Here is an 18,223-nt window from a genome sequence, read left to right on the forward strand (position 1 = left end):
TTGATCTCTCTCTTTTGTTCTCTTCTCTATCTCTTTCTATCTCTTTACGTCACATTCATAGTTAAATGAAATCCATATCATTGTCTTTAGCATATGGTCTTGTTTGCACCTTAACTGGGGCAGAGGCCTCTCTCTCTAATGGGACCTTGGCATAGCATTGCATGGTTACAGCACTGCATTACAGGCTGCTCAGAGAGGGTGTGGAGTGGCTCCCTCACTGGAGATATTCCAGAACTGTCTGAACACAATCCTGTGCTGTGTGCTCTGGGTTGGACCAGGTGACCCACTGCGGTTCCTTCCAACCACACCCATTCTGGGATTCTGGGATTCCATGCCCCATAGGGTCACTGCTCTCCCCCCCTGCCACAGGTTAGCCTCATCCCTGCTCCTTACTGGGATTCATGTTTGCCTGTACTGTTCCTGAAGGTGTGGTCTTTGAGGAACCTGCCCTGGTCACAGCCATGTCAAGGAGCAAGGTGACACTGCTCAGTCTGGACAGTTCTTGCACCCATGTCATACTCCTGTTTAGTTTATTAGTTCAGATATTATTACTTATTCCAGCTTAAGCTATTGAGGGCAAGTTTTTCCAGACTTAATGTCTAGGATAAGATTTAGACACATTTCTACTTACCATAACCTTTCAATATATCTACATATTTTTGTATTTCCTGCATCATAGATAAGTCTGCATGTGGATATGATCACAAAAATAATCACAGGATATGAAAGTGAATACAGCAGAAAACTGTGAAATGCTCACTTTTATTTCCATTTCAGAACAATCCTGCAGTATTGTTTTTTTAATTTTTTTAAAGTTTTTCAAATGCTGACACATCAGTATTTGAAAACTTCATTCTGTGTGTCAGTAAAGTAGTAAAAGTTATTTCTCCATTACTCTGTGATAAAACATGCCAGAACAGTAGAATATTTTTCTGCATATTCAAGATACTCTAGCCTTCTGCACACTTGGAATACTGTTAGTGAAAATATGAGCATCACCACTAAGTGCTTGAGGTGAGATAAGAAATTTGTGTGCAAGAGAGAGAGAGAGAGAGAGAGAGAGATCTCCCGTTCTCTGAAGGGATGTTTCTCAGATCTACAGTTTCTTACTGAAAATTCCCCTTGCTGTAAATGCTGCTGATGCACTGAGTGGATCCAAAGTAACAGCAATTTCATTGGAGGCCAACTGTCAGGCACACAAATACAGACAAGCTTTGGTCAGGCTGATGTTGCCAAGCAGGTTCTTCATGTAATAGGTAATAAGAGACCAGCCATACTGGCTCAGAGCATGTATGCAAATAGTGAAGAAAAGTTTTATATTGTACCTGGATTTCATAAAGGCAAAGGGAACATCACATGGTCATAGGCAGCTAATGACATGAGGGACTATATTCAAGACTTCAAAACAGCAGTGAGAATGCCAGAGTCAATATGATAGGTTTAAGTCAATTTACTAAAGGCTTATTCATGTCAGAGAATCAGGTTCCCAGCATACACTTGCAAAAAATGCTGAAGACAGCCACCATGTAAAACATGTGAAAAAAAAGATCAGAGTAAGCAATAGAAAAGAGATTCTTTCTAGCTTAACCAGGGGAATGCTCCACCCTTAGCTCTGATGTCAGATCAGGTTTTTATTCCCATGTTGAGTCGCAGGAGAGCAGTCAGATAGGTACATCTGTCCCACACTCCTCCTAAAGAACCACCATAATTCACTGCTCAAGAACAGCCCAGCATGCTGTGCCTCAGATTTATGTACTAGGTAAAGCTACAAGGTAAAAACAATAGCATGAAATCACTTCACGTTTCGGCATATTTGTGCCCCTTCCTGGGTTTGTGTTTTATGGCTGTCGATTTTGGTCTTCCCAAAGGCCATCAGCCAGAGTGGTTGTGGATGTTTGTGGTGTCACACACCATTTACATCTGACCCACTCAGACCCTGAGGAAAAGTGCAGTGCAGTCAGTGAGAGACTTTTCTTTCTTTCTTGTGGCACTGGATCGGGTTTATGAAATTCAGACTTGCCATGGGAGAGAAGAGCCTGTACAGGTGGCTACCCCAGAATGGAAAACACATTGCTTTTACTTTTATGATTTTAAAGGTAGTTGAACAAGTTTTTCCCATCTAAAATGATGCTTTCACTTCAGAAACTGGGAGACAGAGACACCATTGTACACAGTCTGACTAGGACATGCCAGCCTTGGGCAATGATGCATTAGTCACAAGCATTAACATCTCCATCGGTGCAAAAAGCAGGGGGATGGCTCAGGAAGTCTGAAATCTTGTTACTTCAAAGTCAGCATCAGATTTCACATTGTGAATCATTAATTTTTATTCATGTGGTTGTATTCTGCCTGCAGCTTGTTTTCTTGTGAAATCTGGTGATTGAAGAAGGACAATCTCAGGTTTGGGAAGATTGAATATGGAAGTGCCAAGGCACATCAACATTACTCTTTAATTCCAGTAGTGCATGCATAACAGACTATAATCACAAGATTACTAAAATTTACAGGACTGATAGCTGGTTCAGAGCAATGCTGGCCCTCAGGAGAATGAGGAAGGAGAGAATGAAGGGGAGGGGGAAAGCAGTGAAAATATTTCATAGTAAAATGTTGCCAGATTTTGAAATTTCTTATTAAGAAAAACAGCATCCCTCATTTTTTTCCCCTGCAGGAAATGGCTAGAAAGAACCTTTGACCTCAAATGCAACTGCCTTTAGGGAAGAAAAAATAAGACAAGATAAGAATTACCTCTGTTGCTCTTATTTGAGTTGTAAGCAGTTTCCTTGGACAGAGTAACAACAGGATGCACATAGGAGAGAGAAAAGAACAGCAAGGATAAAACCTGCCATTTCTGATTTTGGTGCTAACTCTTGTAAACATGCTCACTGTAGGAGACAGACAGACACAACATACTTTCAGGCCACCTGGAGACCTGGCAAACTTATGTCATTGTGGTGCTCTTTAGAACATTGCTATTTAGCTGCCTTTTTGGTGATGAGTTCACAGCCAAATGTTCTCTGAACATGATCCATTTTTAAGCACATGGCAAGAAAAAATGGGAAAGAGAAAAAGTAAGTTTAGAAAGGGAAAGAAAAGATAAGATAGAGATTGTACAACCTCAAGCCATTCAAGCTTTAGCAAAAGTCAATTGACAAAGAAGGAAAAAAACCTAAATACATTTCTTTACATCCAATTTGCCCAGTCATCTCTCAAAATTAATATATGAAAGTTCAGGAACATCAACGATTTTTGGAGTTCAGCAGACAGAAGGAATGACTCTGATCCTTTCCACCTCTTCTTCAGTTATCACTCATATAATGTCAAACAAATTAGCCCCAAAAAAACCTTCTTAGGTGAGGCACTGGAACAGGTTGCCCAGGAATGCTGTGAATGTCCCATCCCAAGAAGGATTCAAGGCCAGGTTGGACACTGGGCAACCTGATCTCATGGGTGGCATCCCTGCCCATGGTGGGGGGTTTGGAACTATATGATCTTAAATGTTGTAGGTCCCATTGACTCATTTTCTTCTTTGTTAGTTAGGCCTATTTCCCATTACACCAATTTAATCTGCTGATTTCCAACTCTGCACTTCTTTACAAAACTGGGTCTCAGCACAGTCTTTGATTGGCATCCATAGACCAGATCATCTATATTTGGATATAGATGATCTGTCTTTAGCTCTTGCTAACATTTGAACAATTTCTGGTATCAATCTGAATCAATCTTTAATTTAATTTAATTTAATTTAATTTAATCTTTAATTTAATTAATTATTACTCTAGACCTCTACAGAAACATTCAGTTCTATCTTCCTCCATGGTCTAGGAAACCATCTGAACCCTGTGGTATCATTTTCTATCTGAAAATTTGGAACATATACAGAAATCCTACCTGATCTAGGAATTATATTAGGGAGCAGAAAAGAGATAGCAAGAGCACACTGAAATCTCTTCAGGATATCTGTTCCCATCAGGAAGCAGACGGTTTACAATCTGGCTGTAGTCTTGAGGATCAACTTGAGTTAGACTTGTTTGGTATCTAATTTAAGACACCATGGTGCTATCCCTGAAAAAATCCACTGGTAAAACCTGTTTGACCCAGTGAGCTTTGCATTCCTCCTTGTTTCTTGCTGAAATGATCATCATAGGGAACAGTTTGCTTACCTTAATAATGAGCAAAGACTCTTAGACCCAGAAAATAGCTCAAACCCAAGCTGAGGCCAGGGATTGACTTTCAGATATCTTTTTGTTTAATTAATCTCACAGGAACTTGCCCTTCCCAAGAATCCACAGACCCAAGGGTTAGAGAGTTGATCTGGATCTTCTGAGACAAGAAAAAGGCATGGTTTTGATTTGGAAGCTGCTCTTAAGCTGCCCCAAGAAATTAGCCACCAAGTAACCCCAGCCATGAGGCATTAAGATCTCCATCTCCATCTCCAGCATGGCTGATCTCTCCTGCCAGTTGATCAATAGATCCATGTCCAGTATTAAAAGGATGGTGGGACCCACAGTCAGGCCCAGGATGGCTGAAACTCTTCCCTGACTTAAGGCATGGAGCTGGTGAGTCAAAGGGTGCGCTGGGTTCAAGCATGGGTTTCTGAAATCATGGGGTCACACTCTCATCATCAATATTGATTCAGTATTGATGCATTTCACCAATGTTAAGGAGAAATACTATGTTTCTTATGAAAAAAACTTCTCACAATAGTCTAGGGGCTTTTTTATTCATTTTAGTAATTTATTAATTTAGAAATGTTTTAAAAAAAGAAACATTCAGGGAAGAGGTTCACCATTCTTACTTCGGGATATAATTTTTAGCATATAATTTTCTTTTATGTTCTGTCACTGCACATTTTTCTGAAATATTTCCATTTTTAAATAGCCAAATTATTTCAAAGATGATAATTGATAATTGATAATTAAGTTGTTTCTATTAAGAAATCAACTTTCTTTACTTTTCATGTATGCAATGAGGAACAAGTAGATAATGATAGCAAAGGTTATTGAAGATGGAGGTGCCAAGACACATCAATATTAGTGTTTAATTCCATTCATGCACTGGTAAGAGACTCTACACCTCAGATTACTAAAATTTCCCTGAGTCTCAAAAAAAGGGTTTCTAACTGTTTATTTTCTTCCCTTATAAGGATGGAGTCATGCTCTAGAAGCTGTTTCAATATATTATATTAGGTACTAGTTCTCTATTTTTGTTGTGGTTGCAAACTGACGTATAACTGTTATAATTGCCTCCAAAATATTATGTCTAGGTGGGGTCACTGCTGTTCAAGAGAAAGCAGTCCATGGTAAAGTGAGTCACAGACCAAAGGCACGGAGAAGAGAATGGAGGCTCATCTAAGAAAAGAGTACTAGACAAAGATCTGGTCAGTTTTGCTAAATAAGGGTTTTTTAATTAATCAGGAAAGTAAATATTTGAGAGCAAGATGAAGCATTCAAGCCACAAACCAATACTGATAAAAGCTAGAGGGAATAAGAGCATATAGACAAAGGTTATTAAATATCAAGTACTTCCATAACTAACATTCATTTTGGACTTGTGAGAGTGAAATATTTAAAATATTTTCATACTGATCTTGATATCTTCAAGTAAGTGGTTGTATGAAATGACAGCACTAGAATTGGCCTGTTGTAACTCTCTTTCACCCCTCCAATCCATAAATGTAATCCTTATTCTGAGAATGTCTGACTGAGATGGACAAGAAGACATATGAAAGAGGCAGACATAAGGAGAATCCGTCAATAAATATGCTTGATTTGCAAGTGAAATGATCCCCACACACATGCACCAAATGCCAGCCTTTCAGATGTAATTGGAGATCTGAAAGTCAAATTGTGACCTTTCTGTCTAGTTCCCCTTCACCAGGAATAAAGATATTTGTGATCAGAATTTAGCTGTTTTGAAGGGTATTTTTGGTAGTAATGCATGAGGCTGAATATCATTGCTTCCTTTATTAAGAGACAAGTTCACTCTGTGAAACTCAGACTCAAAATGTGGCAGACAAGAAATGTGCCTGAATCACATAGAAAAGCCAGATCTAATGACTCACAAAATACTATATTCACCTAGATCTCTGGGTTCTTCTTTTATTTCTACAGCCACTTACTGTGTGATTTGTGTTCAAATCCACTACAAGGTAGCTCAGAAAAGCAATATGGGTCAAATCAGAGGCTCAGATGAATTTTCACTCTGTGTCTGATTCAAGGCAGAGGCACCTAGCAAAGAGCAGGGGATAGAAAACAGTCTGGTTAACTCTGTCTTGTGATGTGAATTCACTGCTGAACACTCTGACACATCCTTGCTACAGAAATGCCTGCAATGATGCCCCCATGTGTTACCTACACAGCAGCTTTAGTGATGACAAAAGTTGTCCTAGATGACTTAATACATATTTTTCAAATGCAGACTCTATAAACGTAAGTTGAAACTACTAATTAGAGACAGAGAAAAAAATTTACTGAAATAGAAGGAGGGCAGAATGGGTCACAAGAAGTAAATTAAAAGAATGATCTCAGTGCTGCCTAGAATGTGTTCTAGCAATAAATTAATCAACTGCATGATAAAAATCTCTAGGGAATTCTGTTAGCATAAACTAGGCAAAATCTGACTTTGAATGTCTTTTGTAGAGCAATTTCTCAGGTTAGTATGTAGGTCAAATGACACACTGAAACTCAGCATTCACAAGAATGGTAAAATGAATCATACAGCAACTCCAGGCTCTTTTAGTCAATAATCCATTAATGTGGAGAAGCTATGTTTGATTCATAGCTACAGACATCTGGGGGCATGATTCTGCTGCCCTTGGAAGCATGGCACATAACTCACAGAAAGCTAAAGGAAAATACAGCAACTGATGCCTCTGTGAGATAATGTCTGCAAGGAAGGGGGAAAGCTGTACTGAAATTGTCAATCACAGACAAAAAAAAAAAAAAAAAAAAAGTTTCTGCCACTTCCCAAAGACAGAATTCTGAGAGCCATCAAATATCTGGCCTCTCAGTATGGTCTGACAATAACTTCATTTCCAGAACAAAACATTTCTCAAAATCAATAAACCTCAGGGTTTGGATGAGATGTAGGTAAAGATGGACAGGTTAGTTTTCATTAACAGGAGGATAAAATAAATTGTACCAACTCATCTCACTATTTCAACTAAAGAAAACAAAAATCACCGAGGAAAAAACAGTCAATTAAACCTAACAAAACCTAACAACAAAAATAACCTAAACCAAAGGTTTATTCTTATGCTGAATATAATAAAATAATGGCACCCATTATTGCTTTTTACTTCTCAGAGAATTGCAGGAAATTTCTATTTTCAAGTTTTAGAAGAATAGTGTAGGGTAGATACTTGATGACTTTTATAGTTGTGGAAAACAGGCATTGGAATTTAGGTAGCTAAACTGTTCTATATCCATTCTATCTCAACCCCATATTCAGAGGAATCTGTTTTTCAGTGTGGTCCAAATTTATATGTCTAGGGACACGGTCAAGAAAATGACCTTCAGAAAGTTTGGGTGTTTATGAAAGTTTTCAGTCAATTCCTTACATACTTTCCAATTCATTCTACAGGGAGAATCACAGAAAATAGAACAGCAAAGGTCTTTAAAGGGTCATCTTGTGTACACTCATGCAGCCAAGCGCACTCTTATCCAAACTTCTTCCAATTACAGCATTCAAGAGTAAAATATATAATTTAGATGTGTCATGCTAGGCTACTTTACCTTTCCAAAGCAATCCTCCCAAGGTCCTCACCTTCAGTTGAACTTTAAAATATAAAATCAACACATTTACTGAATTTAAAATGCCTTACCAAAATCTTTTTAGATGTTGAATTCTCCCCATTTCAGAACAGAGGACATGAACCTCATGTATGTTTAGACAGACTGTAAAAACTCTAAACAGCAGACTTGGAAAGGACCTGTGAGAAACCAAAGCAGCATTATTGACACTACTCAGAACTTAAGTAGAATAGGGTCCTGTGCATCAAGGTTTTATATATTAATACTTTTATCACTATCTTGATTTCTCACTGAAGACAGACAGATATTCATGGAAGAATTCTCATTTAGACATTGCAGATGAGACAAAAAACTATCCAGGCAACAAAGCAATGAGTTTGCCTTCACTTAGGATTTGCAACTAAATTTTCAACATGAAATAGGCACCAATCTGCACAGAACAGAAAGCTTAAAGATTTCTTCAAAGCCCAGCAAATAAAAAAGTAATAAAGGGAAAACAAACTCAAAACCAAACCACTTTTAAAATAAATCTCCATCTTTCAGAGCAGATTTCCATAGCCTCCCTTGCCTGCATTGCTGTTTGGACTGACATCAGTGACTGTATTTTCTTTCAAACAAGGTGGCTGTTGCTGGGTCACATGGCCCCCTACAGCAAGAGCGTCCTATTTTCTGACTACAAAATCTGCTGCTATTCACCTGTCCTAGGACAGCCAAAAATCTACTGCTCAGTAGTCCTGGTCCCTGCTGTGTCTGCCCTACTTTGTCATATCAGGGTTACCAATCTTATCTACCAGGATTCAGAGGAATAATGTCAGCACCTTTCATTTCTAATCACAATGCCAGTAGCATCTCTGGAATCTGACTATGATTCCCCTAACAGCTCTTGGATCATACTTGAATCCTTACCATATCAAAGGTTTTCTTTCAGTACCAGCTCCTGATCCTTTTTTATTCAAAGGGATTCTTTTTCTCTCTGCATTTCCAGATCCCTGAATGAAATTAAACTTCTTAGGCAAAATTTGATAACCAGTAACCTTAAAAACAAGGGGTAATGAATACTATATTTGTGATCTAAAAATGAAAAATTACGGGTTTGTGTTCTCAGGTCTTGATGTTTGCATGTGCTATGACAACTGTTCTATCTCTCAGTGGGAAAATGGCAATCCAAACTTTTTCATTACTGAGTGATCAACACTTTTCTCGATAAGAAACTTCAGATCAGTTGTGAAGTAGCATTTTATTTTTATTTCACAAGAAGATCTATAACTGGGAATGTCTATATCTGAGCAAGTCACCAAAAGCTTCCTTGTAGTCAACAGACAACTAACCAGGGTGTTCAATGGAATTTAGGATGAGATTCAGTAAATTATTATTCATACAAACTATGAGTTTTAGGAATAATCTTCATACAGGCTGAGATGATCTCAAGAAGACCTCAGATCATTGTCACACTCTACTTGCCTTGACTATAACAAAAGCCTCAATTAAATCTCAATTAAAGCAGATCATAAACACCTAAAGACTTTGTCAGGCAAGTTTACCCTGGATATCTAAGTCTCCTTGTATGCCATTAATTGCAGCTTATGGAGAAAGGCATCTTCAGAAGAGAATATGTTCAACTGTATTATACACCTGTCCTGAGATGACAGCCCTCTAAAAGAACTGGTCTTTCTCCATGCTTATTCCAGGGGCCTAAATGAGCTGTGCACACTGGGGACCTACCCATCAACAGGGCTAAAGACAAGGGAGATGAGATCTGAACTGATGTTCTGTGACTTTAACAGACAGAGACACCAAATGGGGTAAAAATAATGCTTTTAACAAACAATTATTCACCGTGAATCAGCCATAGTGTGGCTCCAAATCCTAGATATGCTGGTTCATCAATAAATAAGCTGAGCCAATTTTTTTTTCATTATCATTCCTGTTTTCTTTGTAATTCTGATGGTCACTCTATTTTCAAATGATCAATGAACTAAGCAGCTTTTGGTGTCAACACTGTGATTCTATGTCTGCCTTCTGAACAGAATGAGAAGGGCATGGACAGCTAGAAAATCTGGAAATAGCCATGCTTGGCTCATGTCTTTGCAGAAAAAAATTTCACACCCTTCTCTCCTTGCCCAGTATATATGCAAGCCTCTCTTCAGGCTTCTTAACATTGCTGCCTGCTCTGGCAGTTCTGTCTGTCTGCCATTCTGCTCTGAATTTAAAACAGGAGACAACCGTGGAAAATCTTTAACAACCTCAGTCCTCCAAAAGGCAAAAGAATTAGTACACAGCCAAGACTGCATTTCTAAGAGCTGTGTCTTCACAGGTCAAGAACTAAAAAGATTATGCAGTGGTATCTTGTTATTTTGTATGAAGAACTAAAACAGGAATGACAGGCTTTGTTTTAGCTTTTATCATATTTAGTTCCAAAATCCATAGTCTGTCATTGCTGCTTTTCTAACCTGAATGACAGTAAGTGTCTGTAATGTCTCACATCTAGTAGGTGCACAATACTTCCATCTAATTATTCTATAAAGTTTGCACAAGAAACTTCATAGAATCACAGCAGGTTTTGGGTTGGAAGGAACCTTAAAAAAATCACCCAATTCCAAACCCCTGCCATGGGCAGGGACACCTTCCACTCGACCAGCTTGATGAAATCCCCATCCAGCCTGGCCTTGAACGCTGCCAGGGATGTGGCAAAAGATTCTGTTATGGAAACTGAGGATGCCAAACAACAATAAGGGCCCTGTTTGGCATGGTGTTGAAAGGTGCTGGATGTGGTTTCCTGATTCCCTGTTCCAAGCTGGGATCAGAGCAGGCAGCTCTGCACACCCATGGAGACAGGCAGAGAGCAAAACAGCGCTGTGGCAGCTTCTCCCTGCCACGGCCTGACAGCACAGCAACAAGAGCACCAGCGAGCCTGGCACAGCAGCTTTTGGGGAGCTTGGCATGCTGCTCTGGAGAGCAGACTGTGCAGGAGCATCTGTCCCTGCAAGCAGGCGAGAAGAAACGAGAATGAGGATAATGCAGACACACTCTTGGACAGAACAGAGAATCCTACTGATGCAAGCACAGGCATGAACAAAGGGTCATTCTGCTCCATCCCCTGTAATCCAATCAGCTAATATCCCTTTTTAATTAGCTACAATCAAGTTAGCATAATGAGTGCCTTGTCTATTTACAAGCTTCATCTGTCCTCTTCCATTCTTGCATCCAAATCTGCAGTGCAGTTGTGGCTGGGTTTTGACGATATTTGCTCAACAGCTTGACCAAGGGTTGTCCCAAACTTCCCATTAACCTCAGGGGCACTGGAATGCATCATTCTTAACTATGAGCAATTAATAGAGAATATCCTGCTACACTCATTCCTAGTCAATGTTTTGCCCTCCAAAGCAAATCCCCCCCTTTTCTGGAGGAATATTTTTGTATTGTCAATAATCTGATCAAATGCATCAGGGTTAAGAAAGCCTTGCACAGCCCTTGTACCTGTGCACAAGTAGAAGTATGAAGGACATTCAAGGACCATTGAGGGGACAGGCGAGAAGAGAAGCCGTCCTTGAAATCTAATGTGTCACCTTTGTATATTTGTACATAAAAGGCATTAAAATATACAAGACATTTACAAGACTTAAAAGAAATTTGTGGGAATAGACTGGGACAAAGTCTGCTTTGTAAGAATTTGCTATGGTTTCTTACATTAATGCAACAAAATAATTCTTTCATTTCACAACTCATGATTCTCTGTCAGATTATTGCATAGACTGCTTTTTTTTTTACTGTTCAGTGGCTTTTAATTGGTGTACATTGTAGGAAAGGAAATATCAATTCAAAAATGATTTAGAAATGCAAAATAACTAGGTTATTATCCTATTTTACAGTAAGCCTTCTTTTAATAGCCACTCATTTCTGCTGTTCAAGCATACTCTGTGAAAAGGGATTTTGTCCTTCAGCCAGAATAAAAGACATCTTGATGCTAAAAATAAAAGAAATGGGAATCACTTTCCGGAGCTGGAATCCTCCCCTGCAAGAAGCCTCTGACAGCACTGAGGCTGGCAGAAGAGCATTCTGATGGAACAAAGGCAACAACAGCCCTAAGACATCTCCCCTGCACAGCAGGAGAAAAAAATTGATAAGGGTCTGTGTTTCTTCAAAAACATCCACTGATGCTGTGTCTACTCTCAGACTCACTAAAATAAGGCAAACCTTTCCATCAGCTTCACCAACCTTAGACAAAGATTTTCCGATGACTGCCTGCAAGCTATCACACTCCATCTACAGCAGTGCAAATGGGGCCAAAATAATGTTCTGGGGGTTGAAAAGTGAAGTTAATTAAAACAACAAACTGCCAGAATTTGTCCTTTACTTTTCACTTTTCCTGTTCTCTCTTTTGTTTTATTTTTCCCCCCTGTTTTCCTGAGCAGATCATATCTGCTGCTGAAATAAATCAGAACAACTCCTGGCTTCAACAGCACGGTATTGGTGTGCAGTATCTCAAGATTTGGCACATACAAAATTTAACATTCCTAAATAAGAAATATTTACCTAAAGAGAGTTTGCACCTGTCCAAAGAAAATTAATAAAATGAGAAAAGATACTGTAAAGTATCTTTTCAAAGCTTTTTAAAATCCAGCTAAAAAAGCTGCTTTATGTCACTGCTCAGCCACCAAGTGCACAGCAGCTAATTAAAATGCACAGCTCCAGCTAGGAAGCTTATTCTGACTCCTGGCTATAACTGGCAGGCTTCAGCCTGCCTAGATAAAGGTTGATGGGAACATGCAATGTCAGACAGCTCGATCTCCTCTGCTTTGTTCCTTTCCCTGCACTCATCAGGAGCCAACCTGCAAAGAGGGGGTTGAACCCTTTTCACAGGGGTCTAAACTCAGCAGCTGAAAAAGACTGCTGCCCAGCAAGGGCTTACTCCCATTATGTGATGATGGGCAAAGAACATCACCAGTCTCAGATGTGTCTTCTACAGGGACACATCACTTATAACATGTCTGATCTTTAATTTCTCTGTGATCTTCTCTGGGTAAACAAGGTTGGAAACAGCCAGAAGCACAGAAGTGTCTCTCTCTGAGATGTTCTTCACTTCTGCTGTGGCTGTGTTGCATGTGCAGGAATGCACATTCCTGCTGGTTCCCTGAACTGTAGTTGAAAAGCAGGGTCACTGCTGTGCAGGTTTGTGCACCCACTGCACGACAAGAAGTGCTCAGCTGCCATTGTAGAGTTTAATGAACGAACCTCTGTAACATAATTGCACAGCAAGGACAATACATCCCTTCCTGTCTTTCAGGATTAATTGTAAAACTAAGGCAAGCTGTAAGTCATGACTAATAATGCATTACTTACAAATATCTCATTGGCAATTGCGAACTCTGCAATTACAAGATGCTCATTAATATCTGGGAAGTTTCTACTTTTTCTCACAGTAACAGTAACTTATAGGCTATGGACTGCTTTATGCCTGCTCGAGATGGGTATGTCCACTTGATTCTTAAATCAAACTTGATATTGGCACCACTTGGTATTTTGGGTTTTTGTAAGGGATTTTTGATGGTTTGTTGATTTTTTTTTTTTAAACATAGCTGTTGCAGAGATATCAGCTCAGATAAAAAGTTGACAAAGTAAATTTCAAATAATGAGGTAGCTCAGACAGAAATACATCAAGACACTCTAAGTGATACTGAATGAAGGAAGATAGAAATGAGCTCAGAGAAAAGAATTTACTGCATCCACAAGAAAAACCAATCTACATTTTAGTGAGGTCTGTCTGCCCTGGTTCCTCTCTAAGGAACTCTGAAGTTCCCTAATCCCTTTCTTGGCAACTCTTCCATATGCTGGTATGCTGTTAGCACACAGCAGGGACACAGATTTCCATGATGCAATTTGCTTGTTTTTCCTTAGTCCTTCACTTTGTTTAACTTTGCCTATATGCTTCCCATGGAAATCTCAGCTTCGTTGACAGAATTATTAACAGTGGTGAGGGCTGATGGGGAATCTCAAGCAGAGTAAACACAAACACATCCTGGTATAGCACAGTGTTTGTTATTGCATGTGTCATGGTAAAACTTTATGAAAAGAAAAAGAAATGTTCCACTTCTTATAAAGTCAGTCTCATGGGACACAAACTATTCCATCAAGGAGTTCTAAGGGAATATGGTAAATGAGCTTTTTGGCCCTAATGAACTGACTTTTATTACCACTAATGTCCAGAAATGTACGTGACACAATAGCAAGATTTACAGTCAAAGCATTAAGCAGTCAAGCAAATACCAAAAATGGAACAACCATGTAACTTTCCATTCCTTTTTATTAATTCTGCATGGGTACTGCAAAAGTCTTTAATGACTTAATCACAGATGAGTTTTTTCTACTGGGCCACTACCCCATAGTGGACATAAGACACGATGGGCACTGGCCAGGTTTTCAAAACTCCAGCTCAGTGCCCCTGTTCAATGACAGCTCTACACCATTTTTGTCATGACTTATTCAAACTCTGCACAGTTTGAATTCATTGTTGACTTTTTTCTGAGTTCATCATGATTGTCCTGATGTGCTTCAAGAGGGACTTGCTTTCATTAGACTTCAAGAATACTAATATCTCCGTTTTAAACACAAGGGACTGGGCTTGAGGGAGATATTGTTAAATACACTATCAGCTTTGAGAGCCCAGTGTGTTATGCCCATGGATCGACCCTTCTGGATACTTAACATTTTTGTAGCACCTCTGTCCACATACACTCATGGACATTACACAGACACTCATGGACACTGTTTCTTGAAGAGGAGAACAGTTTATTGGGATCTTGGCCCAGGAGAGCAGATGTGAGGAGTCAAATCTTTCAAACAGATGGAGTTTCTTGTTGCCACTGGTGGTGAGAATCTGTTGTGAATATCCTTGCAATGACATCTTAATCTGGATTGGGTGAGGCTCTTCTGCTCAGTTCCTATATTCCAGCTGGCCTGTGATTCTATGTGAACACCCCAACAAATAAAATTTATCTCTACTTATATATTATAACCTTATATAAGACATTTCCAAAATAAATACAGTAAAAGGACTGGCCCATATAATCAATTCTGCACTTGCAAGAAAAAATTCTGTTTACTATTTACAAGTGCCTTATCTAAGCACAATTTGATCACTTCAAGGAATCTCTTGCCTTGTCATTCCACCCAGGACCATTAAATCATAGCCAATTAGAACTAAAAAACTTGATTTTCATACATTTAACTTGTCAGCAAATTCAAGTCCATAAATCTTTCCACCAGTTCCCACAGATTTCAGCTAAGGATCACAGTGCCTGACCTTCCTTCTTCTGAACCCCAAGCCCCAAGTGTTACATACTTCATAAAAGAAGACCACTTTGGTCAAATGACAATCTGCCACTCTTAAATAAAAATATGATTCAAGGCTTAGTGAGAATCAGGTTTGTGCAGGTGGCCCTCTAGTTAACCAGGTAATCTTGTTTAAAACAATTTAATTGTTTTACAACTTTCCCTAACACCCAGCCCTCCCAGGGGTGAGAAAGAATTTCTTCCCCTCTTCCTCCACTCTGTGTTGGTAACACAGTGAGAGGGTCTGGGAATACTAACAATTGTCATTCTGCTTTTGAGTATTTGCAAACAAATAGCAGTGTCAAAGATCAGGAACCCTGGGGCCTCTGCTTTGGCACTTGTTCAGTAGCATGGGGAACAGGCTGGATGCAAATCACTACAACACAGCAGAAGAAGCAGAGGAAGGATGAAGTTTAACATAATTAGAACCTGTGGGAGAATTCATCTCCTCAGTCGCCAGGAGGGCCACAGAAATTAAGATCTCAGATCTTTGACAGATTCAGGCAATTTTTCAGAGATGAAACACCCCAACAGGAGCTAAGAACCACAACTGGCACCTGCCTTTCAAGCCAGGAAAGCCTCTTTCTGTGATCTGCTTCTTAGAAAACTTCTCAGGGTGACATGTAACAAAGTACCCTCATTCTGTGGGCTTAATCTTCTTCACATTTGCAGCTGACAAGGACAAAGCTCCTCACAAACTCACTCAGGAGAAAAGAATATTTAGCACTTGAATAGCTACTTACCTTTCCCTACGCATAATCAAGTCTGGTTCACTACAAAGTGTTTGTTTAAGCACACAGAACCTTGGGCTCAGTTCCCTGCTTTTGCATAGCCTTTCTTGCATGACATTGAGAAGTCTCATAGGCCCAAAACTTTCAAGTTAGTTAAGAATCTCGTAATTTGAATGACTGCTTTCCTTTGGATCCCATTTCATCCATACACCTTTGAAGATCAAGGCTTTAGCCACTCTGCTTCAGCTTCCCCTCTCAAAGATAAAGGCAATGTTCCCTGATCTTAAGGCAGGTTAGGGAAAATAAATGTACCATGACTGATAGCATGCTTGGTAACCTAACAGGCAGCCAGGAGGTTGAGGGAGTTCTGCATATTATTTTTAACAAGCATTTTATTTTACGTGTATGCATTACTGCCCAGGATGACTGGGTAAATTAAAAAAAAAAATTAACAATGATCAATTTCTGGAAAAACAAGGGGGTGGTGTAGTTCATGGACTGTACTTACTGTTCTCCACAGTCTGTTCTTCCCAAGCTTACAGCAGGGATCTAGGGAATGTTTTACCACAGCTGCCCTATGGTGAAAAGACTTTAGTGTTGGTGGATGCTCTGCAGGCATATGGACCCAATGGGACATGTAAAAGAGGGAAGAATATGTCACTACAAACTCTCATGCATTGAGATGGAGTTTTCTAAAGTGACTGGGATTTATGAGAATTCATTAGGACATTTATGGTTGGCATTAGCCAAATATACACACAGCTGTGTGCTCCTTTCCTTATTATTCAGTTTGCCATGGGTGAAAAGGGAACTATTTGTTTTCAAGAGGCTGTTACAGGATAAAATGGACTTTTAGTCACCAAGTGAAGACAGACTATGGCTGAAAAGTGCAGCCCTTCAGAGACAGTGTCTGAGATGGAAGGATACTGTGATGGAGTCCCAAACCTCATGAACCCACATCTGATGTCCTCAGGCTGCAAGAGAGCGAGTGCAAGGTGAGCTGCCCTCTTAGACATGTTTGCACTGCATCAAATGAAAATAAAATGCTAATGCAGGTTAATGTGGCATTTAGCATTTTTCCATGCTAAATCCTTTCTCCTACAGGTCTAGGTTGTTCTCAGTTTTTCATGTAGAAGCTGTTGTGAGTTGTAGGAATGTACTGTTCCCATGGCATGGGGTCCTGCCCTGCAGTCAGGTACTACTTTAATTAACAGCAATGGTCACTGTGACTGGCAAAAGAAGAGAAGGCCAGCTCAGAGCACCATTTAACATAAAAATGCATTAGACCTCAGGAAATGGGACCACAAGTACATAATACTTTATGGACAGATGCTGCTCAGCAGACAGCTCCCTTGACCAGAGGAGATTAATTTAATGCATGCATGAGACATTCCCCTTTTAAAGCATCACTCATATGAGCATAGTGCTCTTCTTGATTCTTTTGACTTTGTGCCAGAGGGAGAGGACAGCCAAGTTGCCCAGCTTTAAGAAAAATAGACCTTCAAACAGACTATCACCAGATTTCTGCACTAACATATTTTGTAGCAGGGCTGCTAAACCCTAAGCCCATGGGCCAATTTGTGTTTTAATTCATACAGCAAATTGCCTTGTGACAAACTCAGTATTAACTCATTTATCATCTCTTTTTTCTGCTCAGCTCACCAGCTACAGCTCTATGTGCTGCCTAAATGCTGAACTATAGATAGCTTGAGAGGCAGAATTTGAAATGAAAAATGAACGCACCTTACAAACTTAGCACCTCGAGCGGTGATCTTGTCAAGCTTTACAAACTAAGCAGAATTAGGTTAGACCTGCACTGAAAGGAGAGCTATGAAGAGGAGAGGCAAGAGAAAGCAGAAGGTGACATTCAGCTTTATTTTCCCCAGGACAGTAGGGAGAAGGTTCCCTTGTGTAGCCCTGGTGGATGTTGAAGAAAAGCCATCAGCTGGAGCAAGTTAATGTTGATAACTTTGGTTTGAAGGCATTAGAGGAGAGTTGTGCATTGATGCTTTTTATGATTGCAGGGTGGTTTGGGATTTTTTTTGTTCACCAGATCATGCACTCACATTGCATCCTCCTTTTGCAGCATGTGCAGTCAGATTTGTACCTTCTGACAAGGAAGGCAGAAGTGCTCATGTTTATGGCAGAGCCTAGTGCTGTCCACCTGAAGCATCTTAGAATCACAGAATTATTTGGGTTGGAAGAGACATTTAAATCCCCTGTTTAAAAAGTTCAAACCCCCCTGCAAAGTGCAGGGACACCTTCCACTAGACAGATTGCTCAGAGATCCATCCAACCTTGAATGTTTTCAGGAATGGGGCATCCATCACCTCTCTGGGCAACCTCTTCCAGGGTTTCATCATCCTCACCATAAAAAACGTCTTCCTTTTAGCTAAGTCCACCCTCCTTCAG

At 39.7% G+C, this 18,223-nt stretch overlaps 1 protein-coding gene and 1 long non-coding RNA gene across 2 annotated transcripts in view; both read right to left on the reverse strand.

The window, feature by feature from the left end:
• The window catches only part of KCNQ3 (potassium voltage-gated channel subfamily Q member 3), a 185,593-nt gene that overhangs the window by 96,945 nt on the left and 70,425 nt on the right, over positions 1-18,223 (reverse strand). The gene's annotated exons all lie outside the window — the stretch shown is intronic.
• Positions 14,393-17,786, reverse strand: LOC128816225 (uncharacterized). Its single transcript, XR_008439819.1, has 4 exons — positions 17,555-17,786; positions 16,757-16,834; positions 16,320-16,386; positions 14,393-14,713 (listed from the first exon to the last, which is right to left on the reverse strand). It is a non-coding gene; the product is annotated as an uncharacterized LOC128816225 (long non-coding RNA).

Source organism: Vidua macroura, chromosome 1 (assembly GCF_024509145.1).
Source record: "Vidua macroura isolate BioBank_ID:100142 chromosome 1, ASM2450914v1, whole genome shotgun sequence".
Lineage (NCBI taxonomy): Eukaryota > Metazoa > Chordata > Aves > Passeriformes > Viduidae > Vidua > Vidua macroura.